The sequence below is a fragment of the Macaca thibetana genome, chromosome 3 (genome assembly GCF_024542745.1).
Source record: "Macaca thibetana thibetana isolate TM-01 chromosome 3, ASM2454274v1, whole genome shotgun sequence".
In the NCBI taxonomy this organism is placed as follows: Eukaryota; Metazoa; Chordata; class Mammalia; order Primates; family Cercopithecidae; genus Macaca; species Macaca thibetana.
Genome location: NC_065580.1, coordinates 165,526,006 through 165,547,504, shown reverse-complemented (window position 1 = coordinate 165,547,504; position 21,499 = coordinate 165,526,006). Strand labels below are relative to the sequence as shown.

The window sequence follows — 21,499 nt, the reverse complement described above, 5'->3', positions numbered from 1 at the left end:
CAGGCGCCGCCACCTCGCCCGGCTAATTTTTTGTGTTTTTAGTAGAGACGGGGTTTCACCGTGTTAGCCAGGATGGTCTCAATCTCCTGACCTAGTGATCCGCCCGTCTCGGCCTCCCAAAGTGCTGGGATTACAGGCTTGAGCCACCGCGCCCGGCCATCAGGAGCTTTCTTAAGTAATTGCATGGTGAACTTCACGGTATCCCCCGTTCCTAAAGACAGATTAGAGGCCCCAGCACTGCACTGTTTCAGATTTCTGTGGGCCACCAAAACTAAAAAAAGCATCCCAAGTGGAGTAAACTTGTTAACAAAAGGGCTACTTAAAAATAAAATTGCTTGTAGAGAGTTCTCTTACAGCTTAATGAATGAGGCTCCGTTTCTCAAACTAAGATTGTGATCAGATGAGAAACCCGCCAAAGACCTCTGCTGAATACCTCACTTATACTCAAGCCTCTGCAGAGGGAGCCAATGAATGACCCCAGCAACTGAAGCGGGTGTGGGGGAGTGGAGGAGGTTATGTTTGAGCCCATGACGGTAGAATGGAGAAAGCACGGAGATATCAGCCACGGATGGAGAGGAAAGAGCAGCTCTACCTATAGGAATCATTAATAATAAGAGTTCTATACTCTCTGTTAACAAATCTTGGAACAGCTGACACCATGATGGCCAGGGACCATGGATGGACGGATGGATGGACTGATGGATGGATGGATGGACAAACGGACAGACTGAATAAAGAATGGTGGCAGTTGCAACTGAGTGGGTGTGTGTTGATGGAGGAGGAAGGACAGAGGACAGGCCAACCACACCATAACTGCTGAGTAATGGCACAGTCCAGAGTGGGCAAAGTGTTTCTTTAAAGAACCAGATAAATATTTTACCCTTTGCGAGCCATATACTCTCTATTGTGACTGTTCAGCTCTGCCCTTGTTATGTAAAAGCAACCAAAGACAGTAAGTAAATGAAACTGACTTTGTTCCAATAAAACTTTATTCATGAATGCTGAAATCTGAATTTCACATGATTTTCACATGACACCAATTATTCTTCTTTTTCCCCCAGCTGCTTAAAAATGTAAAAGACATTTTTAGTTCAAGGATCTTACAAGAATCAGTGCAATTTGGTCCCTCAGGCCAGAATTCGAGGACCCCAGATCTAGTGTTCAAACACGGCAGTCACTCAGGATAGTGATCAGGAAAAATACAAAATTTTTTGTATTTTTTAGTAGAGACAGGGTTTCATACCATGTGAGCCAGGATGGTCTCGATCTCCTGACCTCGTGATCTGCCCGCCTCGGCCTCCCAAAGTGCTGGGATTACAGGCATGAGCCACCATGCCCGGGCTGTGTCTCCCATCTTTCTAAATCTTCAGCACTTGGCATAGTACCTGTAATATAACAGGTGCTTGAGAGATATTCCCTGAATCAAACCATACTCCCCAACAACCACAAGATTTCACTGTCAAAGCATGACATGAGGCCAGGCACGGAGGCTCACGCCTATAATCCCAGCAGTTTGGGAGACTGAGGCAGGCAGATCATGAGGTCAAGAGATCGAGGTCATCCTGGCCAACATGGTGAAACCCTGTCTCTACTAAAAAATAAAAAAATTAGCCGCGCCTGTAGTCCCAGCTACTCAGGAGGCTGAGGCAGGAGAATCACTTAACATGGGATGTGGAAGTTGCAGTGAGCCGAGATAGCGCCACTGCACTCCAGCCTGGAGACAGAGCAAGACTCTGTCTCAAAAAAAAAAAAAAAAAAAAAGTCTGACATGAAGGGCGATCCACCTTGATACCAGGCATCCCCTATCTGATATCACAGCCATGAATACTATGCCCTTGGGATGGCTGACAAGAGGTCATAGGAAGTAAACCATACTCATTACCTTGAAGCTGGATTTCACCCTTTGCCAAAAGCAACTCTCAGTTTGTCACACTGTAAAAGGCAGGAAACCAGTTACCTTATTCTTGCCATGACCACACAGATGTTACTTAACATATGCATGTCCCAAATGAAAAGAAACATATCCATCCATTAGCAGAGAATGAAAAACATGTCACCCTTTGGCTCCTGAGTTTGGGAATTGATGGGCAATGAACACACTACTGGTTCCTTTTCTTCCCATCCATCTCTCCCTCAGGCCATCCATCAGGAGAAAGCTCAATGTCATCTTCATGATGAGGACTGTGTAGCCATATCCTACAGGCTTTCTTTGCAATACTTAAGTTTCCAAGGAAGGCAGAGACTATTAAAAAGAGGATGCTCAGGGGCTTTCTTTTTTCAGCCAGAGTCTTGCTCTGTCACCCAGGCTGGAGTGCGGTGGCACGATCTTGTCTCTACATCCCAGGTTCAAGCGATTCTCCTGCCTCAACCTCCCAAGTAGCCGGGAATTACAGGCATGCGCCACCACACCTGGCTACTTTCTCTACTTTCAATGGAGACCGGGTTTCGCCACGTTGGCCAGGCTGGTCTTGAACTCCTAACTTCATGTGATCCGCCCTCCTCAGCCTACCGAAGTGCTGGGTTTACAGGCATGAGTCACCATGCCCAGCCTCTGTTTAACACTTTATTGGAAATCTTGAATAGATGTATGCCAGGGTCAAATCTATATACAAAGGGAATAAAAAGAACCACAGGAGAATCTGTATGGAAATGAGTATTCAGATTTGGATGGGTCCCAGAAAATAGCTCCAGAAACATAATTGCAATCCCAGGCAGGAAGCCAGGCAGGCAGGTAAGCAGGCAAGAAGTAAGGAGAGAAGGAAGGAGGGAGGGAGAGAAGAAGGGAGGAAGAGAAGAAGGGCACAAACAGAGAAACTCACCTAGTTCACCCTCAATCCCCACCCACCCCAGCAGTATCTTTCAGTTGCAAGCCCTATGAACAGCAAAGGGGACACAGAGCTTAAAGAACACCACTATTGCCTTTCTCTAGGTAGGTCTATCAGTAACTCTTTGCTTGATTTGCACCAAGACGTAGTTTCCCAGTCAACAGAATGGGACTAGAAGTACCCAGACCAACAGGCCAAAATAACCTCATTCTGTACATTTTTGAATTCACTAGTTCTCCATTTTAAATGGCATTTGGATTCTTTTTCTCTTTGTGAAGAAGTCTCCATAGCAACTGAACTTGTATACCTTGGTATTCAACCCAAGCTTACCTACCTAATAAGTTTGGCAAGAATGTTTTTATTCTTTTCTTACCAAAGACCACATTTAGGAGGATCCAGAAATTCTGACAGGACTCGTGTGTTCTATCTGAGACCAAAGAGCAGGCAACCAAGAGACCTGTTTATTAGCGAAGGCATCAACATTCCGTTTCTTCGCCATTTGGGTAACTCTGTCCTTTATTAATTATAGCCCTAAACAGGCTTGTTCCCATTTGTCACATATTTGTTCTTGTGTGTTGGTATTATATTTTCCACATCCTCATGGGCCACTAAATTGTAATATTTTAACTTCAAATGACATCTAATTTGGAATCACGTAATCAATATTACTTTTCTGGGTGTTTATCTTCCCTAAACTGCTTCATGGACCACAAAAGAAGATCTAAAAAACATCTGAGGCTCAGTTCCAATGGATCAATGAGCTGAACCCAAAAATAATCACTCTAGAGTATTCATGAGAGGCTTCTCAGTATAACTGGAAACTTCACACCAAGTTTCACTTTCAAAGAATTCATTTCAAAACACGTTCTCTGATTTTAAACTCAGTTATTTATATGATGTTAAAGGGACTTAAACCAACTTGATGGCAAGCCTAACAAAAGATGTCCACCAATTATTTTAACTTCATCAAAGGTTTTTAAGGGAAACTATTTAAGACATATTAATAACTTCCTATTTTGTTCCATAGGCCCCATTCTTAAAAGGGCTCTAATACTCCATCATAATTTATTTTATGCTTTCTTAATAACCTTTTCTCAAACTCCAGGTGAATCACTTCTGCAATTTGTTACTGTTTGTAGCTCAACAAATTATTCGTTTGAGCTGGCTGAGCCACACGCATAACATTTTTAATTAGAGTGCCACAGTTGACTTCAAATCCAAAATATCCCAATCCAAAATTATTCTGTAGGCTTCGGATTTGCTGCCAGGAGTATAAAAAGCTAAAAATAGCGACCAAACTTTCACATCACAAGGCAGAAAAAAGCATTTCAAGAAAGCGTACAAGCTTCAAATAGATTCATGAACAGATCCCAAAAGGCAGGCACAGGCCGACAAGACTTTAGATTTGACCGTCTCCAGTATACTTTTATTTATTTGTAAGAGGAAAACGACAGGAGAAAAACTCAGTAAAACAGCAGCTCATAATGATAAACGACATAGAGTAGCAGCAGGGGAAAATATGGCAAAACTGGTAAAATACAAGCATCTAGACTCTTCTTTAGTATAAAACTAAAGATATTAATTAGCATGTCAATTTTCAACAAATCCATAATAACGCAATCAGCAAACTTCAGAACGTAAGATACTTTACAAAGCAAAGGACTTGGACTCCTAAGTAAAGAGGAAAGAGAAGAAAGAAAGGGATGATAATGAGGAAGCTACCTGAGACTGAAGGTACCCACGCATCATTTGCAAGGTGCTTTGGTCTCAATGTCCATGTGCCCTTCGGATTCATATGCTGAAATCCTAACCTCCAAGAAAATGGTATTAGAAGGTGAAATATTAGACTGTGGGAAGGGTAGGAGGGAAGGGAGGATAAGGAGACTTAACAGATACAAAATTACAGCTAGATGGCAGGAATACGTTCTAGTGATCTATACCACTGTAGGGTGACTACAGTTCACAATAATTTACTGTACATTTTCAAAAAGCTAGAAGAAAGGATTCTGAATGTTCCCAATGTAAAAAAAAAATAAATGTCTGAAATGATGGATATGCTAATTACTTTGATTTGATCATTACACATTGTATACATGTATCAAAACATCACTCTGTATCCCATAAATATGTACAATTATTACATGTCAACTAAAAATAAAAGGAAAAATACATTTAAAAGAAGAGTAGGCCGGGCGCGGTGGCTCAAGCCTGTAATCCCAGCACTTTGGGAGGCCGAGACGGGCGGATCACGAGGTCAGGAGATCGAGAGACGATCCCGGCTAACACGGTGAAACCCCGTCTCTACTAAAAAATACAAAAAAAATAGCCGGGCGAGGTGGCGGGCGCCTGTAGTCCCAGCTACTCGGGAGGCTGAGGCAGGAGAATGGCGTAAACCCGGGAGGCGGAGCTTGCAGTGAGCTGAGATCCGGCCACTGCACTCCAGCCTGGGTGACAGAGCAAGACTCCGTCTCAAAAAAAAAAAAAAAAAAAAAAAAAAAAAAAAAAAAAAAAGAAGAGTAAGGGTTAGGAGGCCAAGGTGAGTGGATCACAAGGTCAGGAATTTGAGACCAGCTGGATCAACATTGTGAAACTCCGTCTCTACTAATACAAAAATTAGCCAGGCGTGGTGGCGGGCGCCTGTAATCCCAACTACTCAGGAGGCTGAGGCAGAAGAATCACTTGAACCCGGGAGGCAGAGGCTGCAATGAGCTGAGATCGCACCGCTGCACTCCAGCCTGGGGTAGGGCTTTTGGGAAATAATTGGTGTCCCTATAAAGGGGGCCTAAGAGAGACCCCTTTCCCTTCCACCACGTAAGGACACAGTGAAAAGACAGTAGTCTGTGAAGCACGAAGCAGGCCCTCACCAGGCACTGAATCTGCCTTGGTTTTGGACTTCCTATCCCCGAGAACCATGAGAAATAAATTTCTGTTGTATCTAAGCTACCCAGATTAGGGTGCTTTGTTGTAGGAGCCGAATGGACTAAGACACAATGTATGGGTGTTATTCGGATCACGATTCAAAAAGATAAGCTGTTAAAAAATTATGAGACAGAGGTTAAGTTTGAAAACTGACCATATGCTTGATAATACTGCGATATATAGGCAATATGGCTTTTCTTTTTATTTTTTGAACGCAGACAGAGGCTGGAACAATATGGCTTTTTTATGTTCTTATCTTTAGCAGTATATACAGATGAAATGAGAGCGTATCTGTGATTTGTATCCAGACAATCCAGTATGGGTATGTGGGTGTGTTTGTGTGTGTGCACACGCATGTGCGTAGTGACTGGAGGTCAAAGTAGATTGGCCATAGGCTGATATTCCTCGAAGATGGGTGATGAGTATGTGAGAGTTTCTGTGGGGGTTTATATACTATCCTCTCAATGTGTAAATGTTTGAAATTACCCGCAATAAAAAGGTTTTCAAAAAGCAATATGTACAAGACATACTGTAGTCTATATGCCCAGACTATACCTCCGGGTGGCCTGAGGGTGTGTGTGGCCTGCAGACATATTTTGTTTGGACAGTGGACTGTTTAAAAAAATGTTGTTTCCTTTTTGATCCAATATTTAAAAATAAGAAGACTTCACATAAAAATTAGGATTTCCAACTAATCTTGAAAAAATAGGAAGATCTGGCAACAGTAGGCTATAGCAACAAGCCCTGGAATGAAGACTGTGCCGCCCTCTCTCAGACCCAGCACCCACACACTTCTGGGGCCTCCCTGGTCTGCGGCGATTTGAGTTTGGCCCCCAGTATCCCGGGCTTTTCAGAGCAGCAACTCAGTGCCAAACGCCAGGGACAAACTTTCCAGAATGACTGTGTTCTTCTCTCAGCCCAGACTCCTAGAGCTTTGTTTTCTGACCAGAAATCAAAAGTTCCTGACAACAACTTCAATTCAAGCACTTGAAGAGTTTTAGTTTATATTACACAAAGCGGTGATTCAAAACATATGGGTAGTCAACAGACTGCAAAAGAAAACCCCAGAGTTTCTGAAGTTTATTTGGCTTGAAGACCTCTGGCCGGTTCTGCCAACTCTCCTTATCATTCAGGCAACAGGACTGGCTCCTGTCTTGCTCCACAGACTCCCAGAATGCAAAGGCAGGAAGGGGGCTGAGAGCTCATTTAGTACCTTACTCCTCATTTTACAATGAGACTCAAGCCAAGGGAGGTTGAGTAATTTACCCCACCACTTTCCAAGGGGTCTCTGGAGGAAGGGATGGGAACGAAAATGTAATGTGAGATGGAGCGCTGACAGCTCCTATACACATCCCAGAGTTACTGGATGACAATTTGTTCTTGCACGTTTTTACTCCCTGCAAAATACTTTTCCAGTATGATTATGGAACAAGAGCAACATTTCTCTAGAAAAAGATAGATTTTCAACCTTAAAAAGAACGAAGGGTTGAACCACTTGGGTCCTGATATTCCTGTTTAATGGACCACTGTAAGAGGAATGACTCTTGATGAGTTCTCCTAGCACCTAGCTGATGCTCCTCACTTGTACAATTACTTCTCATTAGGCAAGAAGACAAGTAAGAGGAAGGACAGGAAAGTCTTTCTAACTCCTCAGGTTCTCTGAAGACTCTTTTAGATCCTAGGCTCTTCATAACAGCTCTCAGACTCATTCACCCCTTCAGTTCGGCTGAGTCAAAGGAAATTCTCAACGTCATGTAGTGGCCGCCATGTTTGCCGAGCCCACCCTCGGTGAACATGGGTTCTTCCCAAAGTGAACTCACCCAGTTAACAATAGACTATTCTTGAAATTTAATTAATTCAACGGCAGACAAGCCGAAAGAAGAGAAATTAAAGCAACCCTGAGGCAGTATGAGTTTGGACAGCGGAGTACACGTAATACTCCCAGCTCCGTCCAACACGGAAGGTTCATTTTCCTCTAGTTCCACCTCATGGGCTGGCACATCCCATCACCTTTCTCCTCACTTCTGATGGGCTTTAAGTTAGCAACTCTTTTCTCCCATTAAAAAAGTAGGAAAACATCAGATTTTGCCATCCAAGGTCTATAGGCACCATAGCAATCACTTGGCTGAGGTTCCCCAGTTTTCTGGGCGTCAAAAACTGGGCTCGAGGAGCTCCTTCTGGGCCAGTGGTCACAGGTTCTATCACATTAATTAGTCTACAAATGAACGGGTTATAGCTCATAATTGCTCACCACCACTGTAAGCTGAGAAGGTTTGAACTCAGTGCCCAGGAGGAAAGATGGAGGCTTTGGAGCCTTAGGGGGATATCTGTGGCCAACCCCGGCTCAGCCAGAACCTGAGAACCATGAGAGCAGTGGGAGAGGAGCCACAGAAATCAGTCTGGCAAGACAAGGCCAAAGCTGAAACTGAGACAGTGGCCACAGAGGTGAAGAGAAGATGTGGATGGGAAGGGGCAGGGGAGGGTAGGGGTGGGGGCAGGGTTTGAAAAACTAGGTCACTAGAGAGGTTATGTACCAACATGATATAAAAGATACAAAACTGGCTGGGTAGGTGGCTTACACCTGTAATCCCCCAGCACATTGGAAGGCCGAGTCAGGAGAATCACTTGAGACCAGCCTGGCCAACTCAGTGGTGTGGTGGTTCACGCCTGTAATCCTAGCACTTTGAGAGGCCAAGGCAGGCAGATCACCTGAGGTTGGGAGTTTGAGACCAGCCTGACCAACATGAAGAAACCCCATCTCTACTAAAAATACAAAATTAGCCAGGCGTGGTGGCACTTGCCTGTAACAGCAGCTACTCGGGAGGGTGAGGCAGGAGAATCACTTGAACCCAGGAGGCAGAGGTTGCAGTGAGCCAAGATTGCACCATTGCAGTCCAGCCTAGGCAACAAGAGCGAAACTCCGTCTCAAAAAAAAAAAAAAAAAAGGAAGAAAAAAGAAAAAAAAAAAAGAAATTCCTTCTCTACCAAAAATAAAAACAAACACAAAAATTAGCTGGGCATGGTGGCACATGCCTGTGGTCCCCCAGCTACTCAGGAGGCTGAAGCAGGAGGATCACTTGAGCCCGGGAGGCAGAGGTTGCAGTGAGGTGAGACTGCACCACTGCACTCCAGCTTGGGATACAGGATGAGACCCTGTCATAAAACCTCCTTTCTTTTGCTCTGTATTAGTCTGTTTTCACACTGCTGATAAAGACATACCCAAAACTGGAAACAAAAAGAGGTTTAATTGGACTTACAGTTCCACATGGCTGGCGAGGCCTCAGAATCATGGCAGGAAGCAAAAAGCACTTCTTACATGGCAGTGAGAGAAAAATGAGAGAGAAGCAAAAGCGGAAACCCCTGATAAACCCATCAGATCTCATGAGACTTTTTTATAAGCCAAACCATATCATGCTCATATAACAAATATGTCTTGAGCACCTAACATATGGCAGGTACTGTGCAAAGCACTAGGATACAAGAGACAGCAGAAAAGAACAGGGAAGAAACAGAAAGAGAGGCAGGAGGGTGTCTGGAATTTTTTTCTTTCAAGGGAGTACTAGAGATGAGAGGAGAGTAATAAGCCCATTCAGGGAGATGCTGAGTTAAAGAGAAAGCTGATGAGCAGAAGAAACTAGAGATAACTAATGCAAGAAAATGATCAAATCTAGCCACGCATCTACATAAATATACTTCCTTCTCCCCCATCATTTAAATCAAAATCCCTCTTATCTGGTCGTTCCCTCTTCCTCTCCCCACTCCTCCCATGTCCTCAAAGCCGCCATCATCTACAACAGCTTCCTCTGGAAGCGGCAGCATCCTCTCTTCTCGCTCAAGCACAGTCCCAGCCAAGGTCACCAGAAGCCCCACCCCCACCACCACCACATCTGTCACTCTAAATGGCCTTTCCCCTCCTTGGTGTCTAGGTAGCCCCTGAAACCACCAGCCATGCCCTTGTTGGGGAAGCCTCTCATTTAAATTCTGTACCAATTATAGAAAATTCCATGTAAGTTCCAGGCCCAGCTCGCTCAGTGCTTGGCACTGTGAAGAATGCCAACACCAAGTATGGAACCCATTCCTCCCAAATGGCATGGCTGGTGTGCAGCGGGCAGGGGGTGCTCCCATAAAACAGATACTGGGTGCTGCTAAGAAGAGGATGGGAAACCACCACTGGGCAAACTATCAAAAAATATCCGCTACAGCATCCAAGTTTCCCTCCTATAGCTTTGACGATTTCTTCCCAAACTTCCCCCGGCTCCGTTTCTTTCTCCCACCTCATATACCTACATATATGGAATATTCTGCATCCGTCCCTCCAAATGCCCATTGGAACGCTCTTCTTTTACATCATTGATACCATCTAGGGAACTTCAGCAGCTTCACACATCCACTAGAATCCAGCACTCAGGACTAAAGGATCAGCTATCCTCCCTCCCTGACTCCTCAAATTGACCTGGATCTCAGGGTGAAAGAAAGAGATGGACAGGAACAGGAGGGGCTGTGAAACCCAAGACTCCCTGGGGCAAGCTGACACTTGCTCTGGGTTCCCGCCCATGACGCTGCTCCTGCAAAGAAGTTCATCCCATCAAAGTGAAGGAAAACATCAGGTTCCCAGCAGGGGGACAGACTGTCCCAAGGCAATATGGGATAAGACTTGGTTCCCAGAATTTATTTATTCAACTTCTAGGACCAAAGCAACAACCAGCCAACTGATAAATTTGGAATATGTTTATAAAAGAAAAACAAATATTCGTTATTCCTCTGGGTCATTACATTATTTTAAACAGATAATGCCCTCCTTTAAAAACAGATTAAATTTCTATTTTCAACCACTAAAAATGAAGTTTGGCATAGGTTCAGTGCTGAGGGGAAGACAGAGAGAAATTTAGCAAGAAATGGCAGAGAAAGGGTGAAATTTCTGGTCTTTACATTAGACACAGTGACTCAGATTCTTGACCTTACACTAGAATTCTCTGTATGTTTTATACACACAGCAGAGAAATATGCCCACTTTTGAACTCTTCATTTTGGCTCTTTATTCTTTACTACTAAATAATATTCTAAGAAACATCCAGTATGGGGTTGGCCTTCACCAACATTTCAGATAAATAAAATATCAGAAAGTCACTGTTTAATAGAAAAAAAAAAGTAATTTCCAATTACCACCAACATTCTAACAAACACTAACAGAGCAAAGTCATCTACATCTAGGTATATGTGGTGTGTGGGTACAAAAATGTACATGCATTATGTGCATGAATATGTATATATCTCCATGTAGTATACACATATACATGTGTAGTGTATGTTCAAGTAATAAAGACTAAAGAATGGGCAAAATACCAAAACTATCAGAATCACTTTCAGTGGTAAGTAAATAACAATTATTTTCCCCTTCTTCCACCTTTTCTGTTTTTTCAAACTTCCCACCGTGATCATTCGTATATAGAAAAGGAAAAATCAACAACTTTATTTTTATCACACATGTGAAGATGTATGTTTTTATAAGGTATGCTCATCTCCTCATATCAAAAAAGCCAGGCACTAAATAGAAACCCACACACCCTGTGCCACCAAAAAAAACCCATGAATTGGAAAGTGAAGCTGAGTTTCTCTTTTTTTTACTATATGCAAACCTTTTTATTAAGAGTAGAAAAAAGGCTGGGTGCAGTGGCTCACGCGTGTAATCCCAGCACATTGGGAGGCTGAGGCAGGAGGATCACAAGGTCAGGAGTTCAAGACCAGCCTGACCAACATGGTGAAACCCTGTTTCTACTAAAAATACAAAAATCAGCCAGGCGTGATGGTGGGCACCTATAATCCCAGTTACTTGGGAGGCTGAGGCAGGAGAATCACTGGAACCCAGGAGGCAGAGGTTGCAGTAAGCTGAGATTGCACCACTGCACTCCAGCCTGGACAGAGCATGACTCCACCTCAAAAAAAAAAAAAAAAAAAAAAAGAGAAGAAAATAAGTCCGTTGTCAAATTGCTACGTATATCCTTCAAGTGTTTCATAAACAATACCGCCACATTTTACCCTTTGTTTTCTGAGATATCTGGTTCTCCATGTCCTTAATTGTGCTTCTCCACGTAGAGCTAAAATGGGTAGCATGAATGGGTGTGTACACTCACACGCATGTACACGTGCGCACACTCACACACCATCCCTGATATATGCATCTCAGTCTCTGACCATAACACCAATCACTAAGAACATGATTCTCCCCAAACTACAGGTGCTGTCCCGGGCTACTGGGCTCACTTCCTCACACTCCACGGTATGCAGGGTACCCAGGTCTCCCTCTGCACCCTCTCTGTTTCATGTTTCCACAGGAAAAGACATACAGTGTTTAAAGCAAACTCCTGATTATGCACGCTAATGAAGGCAAACATTGGCACAGATGCGTGTTTGGCACGAGATTTCCCTAATTGCATTTTGCTTAGGCTACCATCAAAATTAGTTAGTGTTCCCCCAAACACACGCACAGCAGAGGGAGGAGGAGATGCCAATCGAAAGGACTTGTGGGTGATGGAGGGATGGCAAAACTGTGAAATCGACCTCAAATCAAAGAACCTTTTCCATACTCAACGCCTACATGCGGACTAATGTCATGTTGAACTGGTCTTAAAAGTGCAGAGGAAATCTAGAATACATTCTATAATATCCTGGATGAATGGTAAGTGTTGGAGCTCCAATCTAGTTAGGTAACTCCTTGCTCCGCTTCTGAGATAGGAATTTTTATTTTATTTTATTTTATTTTTTGAATCAGAGTCTCCCTCTGTCATCCGGGCTGGGGTGCAGTGGCGCGATCTCAGCTCACTGCAACTTCTGCCTCCCGGGTTCCAGCGATTCTCCTGCCTCAGCCTCACAAGTAGCTGGAATAACAGGTGGATGCCACCATGCCCGGCTGGTCTCGAACTCCTGACCTCAAGTGATCCGCCCGCCTCAGCTTCCCAAAGTGCTACAAGTACAGGTGTAAGCCACTGCACCCGGCTGAAACTTTTTTTTTTTTTTTTAAGATAGATTTAAGAGATGCCTTTCTACAACTCCCATCTGCTGGAGAAACTCTGACCAATTCTCTATCATTTCTGTATGGTAACCTTCAAATAACAGAAGAAAGTGGGCCTGTCTTCCCTTATTGCTTCCTCCTCCGGGTAAGCTGCTATTCTTGGCAGGGTTTCCTGTCACCATTTTGGTTCTGCTCGTGTGACTACTCCACTCACTCAAGGTCTTCCTTAAAACGCTGACCATGGAGCTGGCTATAGTCCTCAAGGGCTGGAGTGCCCTCCTGAAAATTCAGTGGGATCAGGACACTATGCTCCCTTTAGCCCAAGAGCGGGCTCATTCATCTGCAGTGACCACATCACGCCTCTGACAGACACTGATGCCAAGCCAAACCTTCTGTATATGTACAACAATTTATTCTTTTCATCTGATTGTCCCCAAACTGTACAGGACATCACATTCCTGCTTTTTAAAGGTTATCTGGCAGGTTTCTGTCTGCCATCCTGGGCTACTAAGGGTATTTAGACGTCGCACCGAAGATCCTGCAGGGGTCTTCTTGGATACCACGTCTCCCATCCAGATGCGATATCCAGTTCAGAAATAGTCAGCAGACACATTTTTGGCTGTGTCCATTCAGGAATAAGGAAAAAAAAGAAAAAGTGGGCTGGGCTCAGTGGCTTATGCCTATAATCCCAGCACTTTGGGAGGCCGAGGCGGGCAGATCACATGAAGACGGGAGTTCAAGTCCAGCCTGACCAACATGGAGAAACCCCATCTCTATTAAAAATACAAAATTAGCCGGGCACGGTGGTACATGCCTGTAATCCCAGCTATTTGGGAGGCTGAGGCCGGAGAATGGCTTGAACCCGGGAGGTGGAGGTTGCGGTAAGCTGAGATCGCGCTGTTGCACTCCAGCCTGGGCAACAAGAGTGAAACTCCGTCTCAAAAAAAATTTTTTAAAAGTCATTAAAAGCTGCAGGAGAGAGAATGACATAAATAAGCAGAAACAAGATGAGCCAAAAGAGCCACAGAACCCAGAATCCTCGGGGGCCTCACCATCAGCACAATCCCGGGACAGACAACATTACTGCTCATGTTGGCCAGGAGGCACCTTGTGTCTTCATAAAATACTAACACCAACCTCCTTTAAAAAAAATTCACATGATCTTGGCTTGATGTATGTTATTTGCAAACAGGAGTCCTATCTAACATAGAAACTATTCTGGTAGAAAAAGTGAGTGTCCCACATAAGGTACCTTGCAAATTACTATTAAGGTATCGGGCAGTCTGTCCTGCCAGTGTGATGCTGATTCAGTAATTAACTTTCTTTGGTCCGTTCCAGCCTGCTTCAAATCCGCAAGGATCCCTGCTCTCCGAAGGGCATTTTGTTATCTTAACCCTCAAGGCTTTCAACCATTGTACTCTCACTTCTCCTTGGCTTCCCTGATTCCCCGAAGTCCATCTTTTTCCCACTTATACTTGCTGCCACACAATCCGGCCAAGGGAGTTGGCCTTCGGTATCCATGGGTTCTGTATCCCTGGGTTCCACCAACTGCAGATCCAAAATGTTTTTAAAAAGAAAAAACAGATGGTTGTATCGTATCTGTACTGCATATGTACAGGCTTGTTTTGCTTGTCACTATTCCCTAAACAATACAGTATAACAACTATTTACATAGCATCAGGTATTATAAGCAATCTAGAGATTGCTTATAATATACTGGAGAACGTGCATAGATTTTGTGCAAATACTATTTTGTTTTGTTTTGTTTTTTAACTGAGATGGAGTCTCGCTCTGTCGCCCAAGCTGGAGTGCAGTGGCACGATCTTGGCTCACTGCACTACAAAAAACTAGCCGGGCGAGGTGGTGGGTGCCTGTAGTCCCAGCTACTCGGGAGGCTGAGGCAGGAGAATGGCGTGAACCCGGGAGGCGGAGCTTGCAGTGAGCTGAGATCCGGCCACTGCACTCCAGCCTGGGCGACAGAGCGAGACTCCGTCTCAAAAAAAAAAAAAAAAAAAAAAAAGAGAAAAGGAATAGACTCAATACCCTAGTTTTTTTAGTTCATTAAAATGTGGGTCAAAATCCTAAATTTAACATATCCACAACGTTCATAAGGCAGTTTATATAGTTAATTCCATATAATTTGCATTGTACCAGATTGGTTAGGGACAGGGGCTTTGGAATGAAACTAGGTTTAAGTCCCAACCCCTTCACTCACATGTTGAATGACCTTGGATCCTCCTCCAAGCCCCAGCTTCTCTATATGTAAGATGAGGAAAATAATAGTGCTTCTTTCACCGATGAGTGAGTACCTGACACAGTGCAGCACTCAAACAGTAACTTTATAAGTAAATAAATAACAACAACAAAACCAAGTACTTGTGTGCAATATACTAAACCTTGCTAGAAGACACAGATAATACAGCCCCTTCCTTCGATTAGATTATTACACCAAGCTGTTTAGTGCTGCAATAATAAGAATGCTATGGACTGAACATTTGTGTCCCCCAAAAATCCGTATGTTGAAATTCTAATCCCCAAGGTGATGTATTTGGAGGTGGAGCCTTTGCAGGGTGATTAGGCATGAGTAGAGTCCTCGTGAATGGTATTGATGCTCTTATAAGAAGAGACACTACCAGCCTAGACAACATGCTGAAACCCCACCTCTACAAAAAATAGAAAAAAATTAGCCAGGCAGCAGCCGGGCACAGTGGCTCACACCTGTAATCCTAGCACTTTGGGAGGCCGAGGCAGGTGGATCACTTGAGCCCAGGAGTTTGAGACCAGCCTGGTCAACATGGTGAATCCCTACCTCTACTAAAAATACAAAACGTAGCTGGGCATGATGGTACATGCCTGTACTCCCAGCTACTCGAGAGGCTGAGGCACAGGAATCACTTGAATGGAAGGTGGGAGGTGGAAGTTGCAGTAAGCTGAGATCATGCCACTGCACTCCAGCCTGGGCAACAGAGTGAGACTCTGTCTCAAAGAAAACAAAAAATAGCCAGACATGGTGGTGCACACCTGTAGTCCCAACTACTTGGGGGGTTGTGGTGGGAGGATCACCTGAGGCTGGGAGGTCGAGGCTGCAGTGAGTCATGATCACACCACTGCACTCCAGTCTGGGTGACAGAGTAAGACCCTGTCTCAAAAATAAAAAACAAAAAGAACAGACTAGAGAGATCCTCTCTCTCTGCCATGTTAGGATAGAGAGAGAGAGGAGACTGTCTTCAAACCAGGAACCCAATCAGCAGCGACCTTGGTCTTGGACTTCCTCACCTTCAGAACTGTGAGAAATAAGTTTGTGGATTAAGCTGCCCTGTTTGTGGTATTTCTTTACAGCAGTTCAAACTGCCTAAGACAAAGACCAATAAAGCATTATGAGGAGAGATTTGTGCAGAAGACATTTAAACTGGGTCAAGCGGAAATTCTTGAATTAGAGAATGAAAAGAGGGAAGGAAAGGAACAAAATGATAAGCACGTCTCCCATGCAATATGCTTTTGCTAACTCTTATCCAAACACCAGAGACCCCGGGGCTAGATGTTTCAACGATTATCAGCACACTGTATATCCGTATGAAAAACCACAAGGTAATGTAGAAACCATTGGCTAAAATCATAGGTGACAAAAGGCATGACTTGAGATTTACGCCCTGTCTAGAACATAAAGGTAGAAGAAAATGAAAAGCAGAGAGATTGATTGTATATTTTGACCAAGGTACAAGGATCAAGTACATAAATTTCAATTTCCAATTTCCACATTTCTGATCATTAGCTACCACATTCCTATGTATCTTATGAAAGAAAGCAAGAAATGAATTATCTCAGAGCCAAACAACCTCCTGACAACTCTTTGGTCTGGTTTTTTTTTTCCAAAAGACTGATTACCTCCAATGACATTGCTCTCTGAAAAGGCAATTAATGAGACGGATGTAGCACACTGAATGAGAGGATTGAAGTACCTATGCTTTATCTTTTGACAGTTTATAAACAGATTTTTTTAACATGTCAGTCAATTGGTGATATTTTAAATGAGATCACAAAAGTCAAGGTCTTTGCTACAAAAGACATGGCAACAAACTAAAAAAATTAATGAAAGCATGTGATTCTAGTGTAAAAGAACCACCGACGTGACATTATTGGTTCAAGAAATACGCTTTTGTGCCTTCAATATGGAAAAGTAATCAATTTCACCTTGGCGAATTACCATTATGCACTTATGTTTAAACTAGATGTCTGAATATTATCAGTATCTTTTAAAAGTGTAAAACATAGGCCAGGCATGGTGGCTTACACTTGTAACCCCAGCACTTTGGGAGGCCAAAAAGGGCAGATCACCTGAGGTCAAGAGTTTGACACCAGCCTGGCCAACAAGGTGAAACCCCGTCTCTACTAAAATTATGAAAATTAGCCTAGCGTGGTGGTGGGCGCCTGTAATTCCAGCTACTCGGGAGGCTGAGGCAGGAGAATCACTTGGACCCAAGAGGCGGAGGTTGCAGTGGGCGGAGATTGTGCCACTGCAATCCACACTGGGCAACAAAGCGAGACTCCTTCTCAAAAAAAAAAAGTGTAAAACATAATAGTTTCATAAATTCAGAATACTTAAAAGAGTAACGCTTTTAATCCCAGCCCTGTCACGATCTAAACATACAGTGATTCTCTCAGAGACAGGGGCCACTAAGTATTACAAGAATTGTGCAAAATGATGTTCAGTGAACACCTATTATGTGCCCGACCCTAGGCTACATCCCACTCCCCAGGAACTCAAAAGTTGGCAGGTTGAGTCCTTTCCCAGGCACCTCTTCACACTTCAACAGTTCTTTCACTCAGCCTTACAAACAGGCTCAAAATGGGCTTTCACAGATTCACCAAACTGATACCGGCCTTGTCCACCAACACTGCACACCTATCTCTTTCAGGCTGTCATTTCCAGGGACAATTCCTGATATGCCTTCGGAAAGAAAACCTCCTGTATCTACATCACACTGCAGGTATCACACTGCATATGTGTATCTTCATAGCTTGTATCTATCTACTACATAAGGTTACACACCAACAGGACATGTCCATGTCAATAAGGCAGGCATGAGAAATGAAAAGCAGAGCTCATTACAGTACGTGGGGCACCTGATTTCTTTAAGACCAGCTTCATTTGCTGTTATTCTCCACTTTCCAGAGTGAAAACCTGGAATGGAAAATGAAACGGCGCTTCCAAGGTTATGCTGCAAATCATCAGAACAATCTGGGCCAATGGACAGGTTTCTTGATGTGACAGCTGCTCCTCTATCTGCTGGGACCTGCTGTGTTGAAATTATCATATGCAATCGAGCACCTCAGGAGCAATGCAAATTGCTAAAATCTAAGTAGAGCAGGTGAAGACATTTGCTGGCTGATGACCATATTCTTGTAACGCACTCTGGGGCCACATATCCTGCGGTGTTCAGAGATGCGCTTCCAGTCTCAAGCAGGGCACTGGGCACCTCGTAAGTTTAATGAACGAATAAGGCAATTAAGATACTCAAGGAAATATATAACATCTGAAGAGGCCTTGGAACTAGAAGTATTCAAGCAAACACACCATCAAATGAAAAAAGGAATGTCAAAGATCAAGGGGGAAGGGACCCAAATTAAAAATGTTTTTCCTGGGAGGCCAAAGCAGAAGAATTGCTTGCAGTCAAGAGGTCAAAACCAGCCCGGGCAACATGGCAAGACCCCATCTCTACAAAAAAAAAAAAAATCTTTCTTTTTTTTAATTAGCTAGCATGGTGGCACACATTAGTAGTCCCAGCTACTCAGGAAGCTGAGATGGGAGAATTGCTTGAGCACAGTAGTTTGAGGCTATAGTGAGCTATGATCGCACCACTGCACTCCAGCCTGGGTGACAAAGCAAGACCTGTTTCTAAAAAACAAAAGAAAGAAAGCTTTCCCAACCTCCTTGAATTATTCTGTATCGTCTCTTATACTTCAGGATCATACAGCTTGAGTTTGCTTTAAATTTAAAAACCAGAATCCACAAATATCTTACCTTAAGTCCCACAAATAGGTCAAGAGCTGTGAGTGGAGACCCAAGAGGGTTGCACACAAGCGCTACACATACCACTAATGGAACAGGAAACCGTTTTTAGTGGTACATGGAAAACCATGTTTAATCTTTATAGTTATAATTATTTTTCAATGTGTATTTAAAAATGTATTAGCAGCACATTAAGCCCATGACATCAGGACTAGGTAAAGTAACCTCACACCCACACAAGCACACACACACTGACATGATTTGAATGCTGTCCCCTCTAAATCTTTTGTTGAAATGGAATCCCCACAGTTGGAGATGGGGGCTAGCGGGAGGTGTTTGGGTCATAGGAACAGATTCCACATGGCTTCATGCTGTCTTTTTTTTTTTTTTTTTGAGACAGAGTTTCACTCTTGTTGCCCAGGCTGAAAAGCAATGGCGTGATCTAGGTTCACTGCAACCTCTGCCTCCCAGGTTCAAGCGATTCTCCTGCCTTAGCCTCACAAGCAGCTGGGATTAAAGCACCTGCCACCATGCCTGGCTAATTTTTTGTAGTTTTAGTAGAGACAGGGTTTCACCATTTGACCAGGCAATGCTGTCCTTTCAATAGTGAGTTCTTTACAGACAGACACAGATTTTTTAAAAACAAACTTTATTAGGTTAATAATTATAATCAACCATCATAAAATAGAATGGGAGTTTCAAAACCATACAAGCAACACGGCTGGCACAAAAGAAGGGTGGGGTCGAGGGTCCCAAAGCATTTTGGGGTGGGAGACACATGGAGAGCCAGAGAGTCACCCAGTGTCTGTGGGGATGGCTGGGTCAAGGCAATAAGCTAGGATCTGTACAAGTGAAACATTCACCAGAATGTGACCCACCCTGAAATAGGAGGGAGGAAAATCTTTAAGAGTCTTACAGGTAAGGTCCCAAAACTACAAAATAATAAGAGGGAAATGTATATTCCTCACCCAGTCTTGGCACCAATTTTGTGCTTTAAAAAATATACTGCACTGGAAGATTTAAAAAAAAAAAAAAAAAAAAAAAAAGGTACTCTACCAGCTGTTTAAAACATAAATCTTATGAACAAATATGTATATATAATATATTTTTAATATTTGATTTAAAATTAAAATGTTTAATATATATTTATATATTATATATATTAATTATATATTATATAATTATATATTAATTGGTATTATATTAATTTATTTATATATTGATACATTAATTGATGGTATATTAATGTTATTTATACTGATATTAATATGTTATATATAATAAACATTTTTAACAAATAAATCTTCTATTGTATCTATGCAGAAATGAACCAAAGTTAGACTCTAAGAGAGTTAACTTCAAGGTCAAAGCAAGGGCAAAGGCAGTGGCAGATGCTGGGGTATGCTCTGTGGAGTGGCCGCCAGGGACAGGACATCTCTCTCCTGCCAGCAGCCCGCGCCAGCCGTCTTGAGGCCCTGAGAGGGGTTGTGATGAAATGGGGCTGTTTCCCTGGGCCCGCAGCCCTGGCACAGGTGCTAAACAGAGACCTGTGTTGGCTTCTGTGATGCTCAACTCTGCTCCTGGTCTCCCCCATCCCACTCTGCCCCTGGCTTCTCAGGGAATGGAGACCCACTCACCCTCCCTTCTTGGTTCTGGGGGTCCTCTGGCATGCCCAGAGCTTCTGAGGATGCAGTTGGGAAATCTCACCTAGAAAAGCAAAAGCAAAATCAAACCCACACTGAAAGACCCACAGTTGACTAAAGAAATGCAACCATGTGCAAAGGTGTCTAAGCTCAAGAGGTAAGTGGCTACCTGGAGACATGGGGGAACTGCCGCAGCCCTTCCAGACGGGCCGCTGAGACATCCATATTCCATGTGAGGCTATTTCTCCCTGAGGGGCCTGCTCGGGAACTTGGAGCAGAGACCCCTGGAAACTGCAGGGCAAGGGACCCAAAGACATCCTTGTGCCTGTGCACGTGTGCAACATGCGCCACAGCTATGGCCCAGGGAGGATAGGCCAGGCACACACATTCTAGGGAGGGAGAAGGTGGAAGGAAAGTAACAGCCAGAGAGAGGTGACCGAAACAAGGTTTTCCTTCTAGATGGAATCCATAAACGGCTTTTGTTATTATTAAAAGAATAACTACAAGATACAGGGGCATTGACAGCCGGAATGGATGCTGGGTGCTTATTTGCCTGCGGAGGGTCCTTGGTTTCTGCCTTGGTGTCCAGGGTGTTTTTGACGTCCTGAGCTTTATCTGCTGTGGAATGGCCCCGCTGGGCTGGGCACCTGTGGCCCGGCACCAGCTCTTGTCTAAGCACCTCTTAGAACTTCCGGTACCTGCTCTCTTAGCTGTGTCACCACATGCCAGACCCACCACCCTGGGCCCCCCAGGTGGCCACAGCCTTCTCTTCTCCCAGAGATGTGAGGAAACCCCGTCCCACCCTGAGAGCAGACTGAAGCTCAGTACAGGGCGCTTGTAGAAATTTATTCTTTTTTTGGTGCGGGGGGTGGTTGAGACAGGGTTTCCCTCTTGTCACCCAGGTTAGAGTGCAGGGGCACCATCTCAACTCACTGAAAGATCTGCCTCCCGGGTTCAACCAATTCTCCTGCCTCAGCCTCCTGACTGGCTGGGACTACAGGCGCCCACCACCCCGCCCGGATAATTTTTATATTCTTAGCAGAGACAGGGTTTCTCCATGTTGGGCAGGCTGGTTTCTAACTCTTGACCTGAA

The 21,499-nt window shown here is 43.9% G+C and overlaps 2 protein-coding genes across 29 annotated transcripts in view; one reads left to right on the top strand and one right to left on the bottom strand.

The window, feature by feature from the left end:
- Nucleotides 1-21,499, top strand: part of SOD1 (superoxide dismutase 1) — a 1,049,346-nt gene that overhangs the window by 743,885 nt on the left and 283,962 nt on the right. The window lies entirely within an intron of this gene.
- TIAM1 (TIAM Rac1 associated GEF 1) overlaps nucleotides 1-21,499 on the bottom strand; it is a 1,375,699-nt gene that overhangs the window by 1,181,496 nt on the left and 172,704 nt on the right. The window lies entirely within an intron of this gene.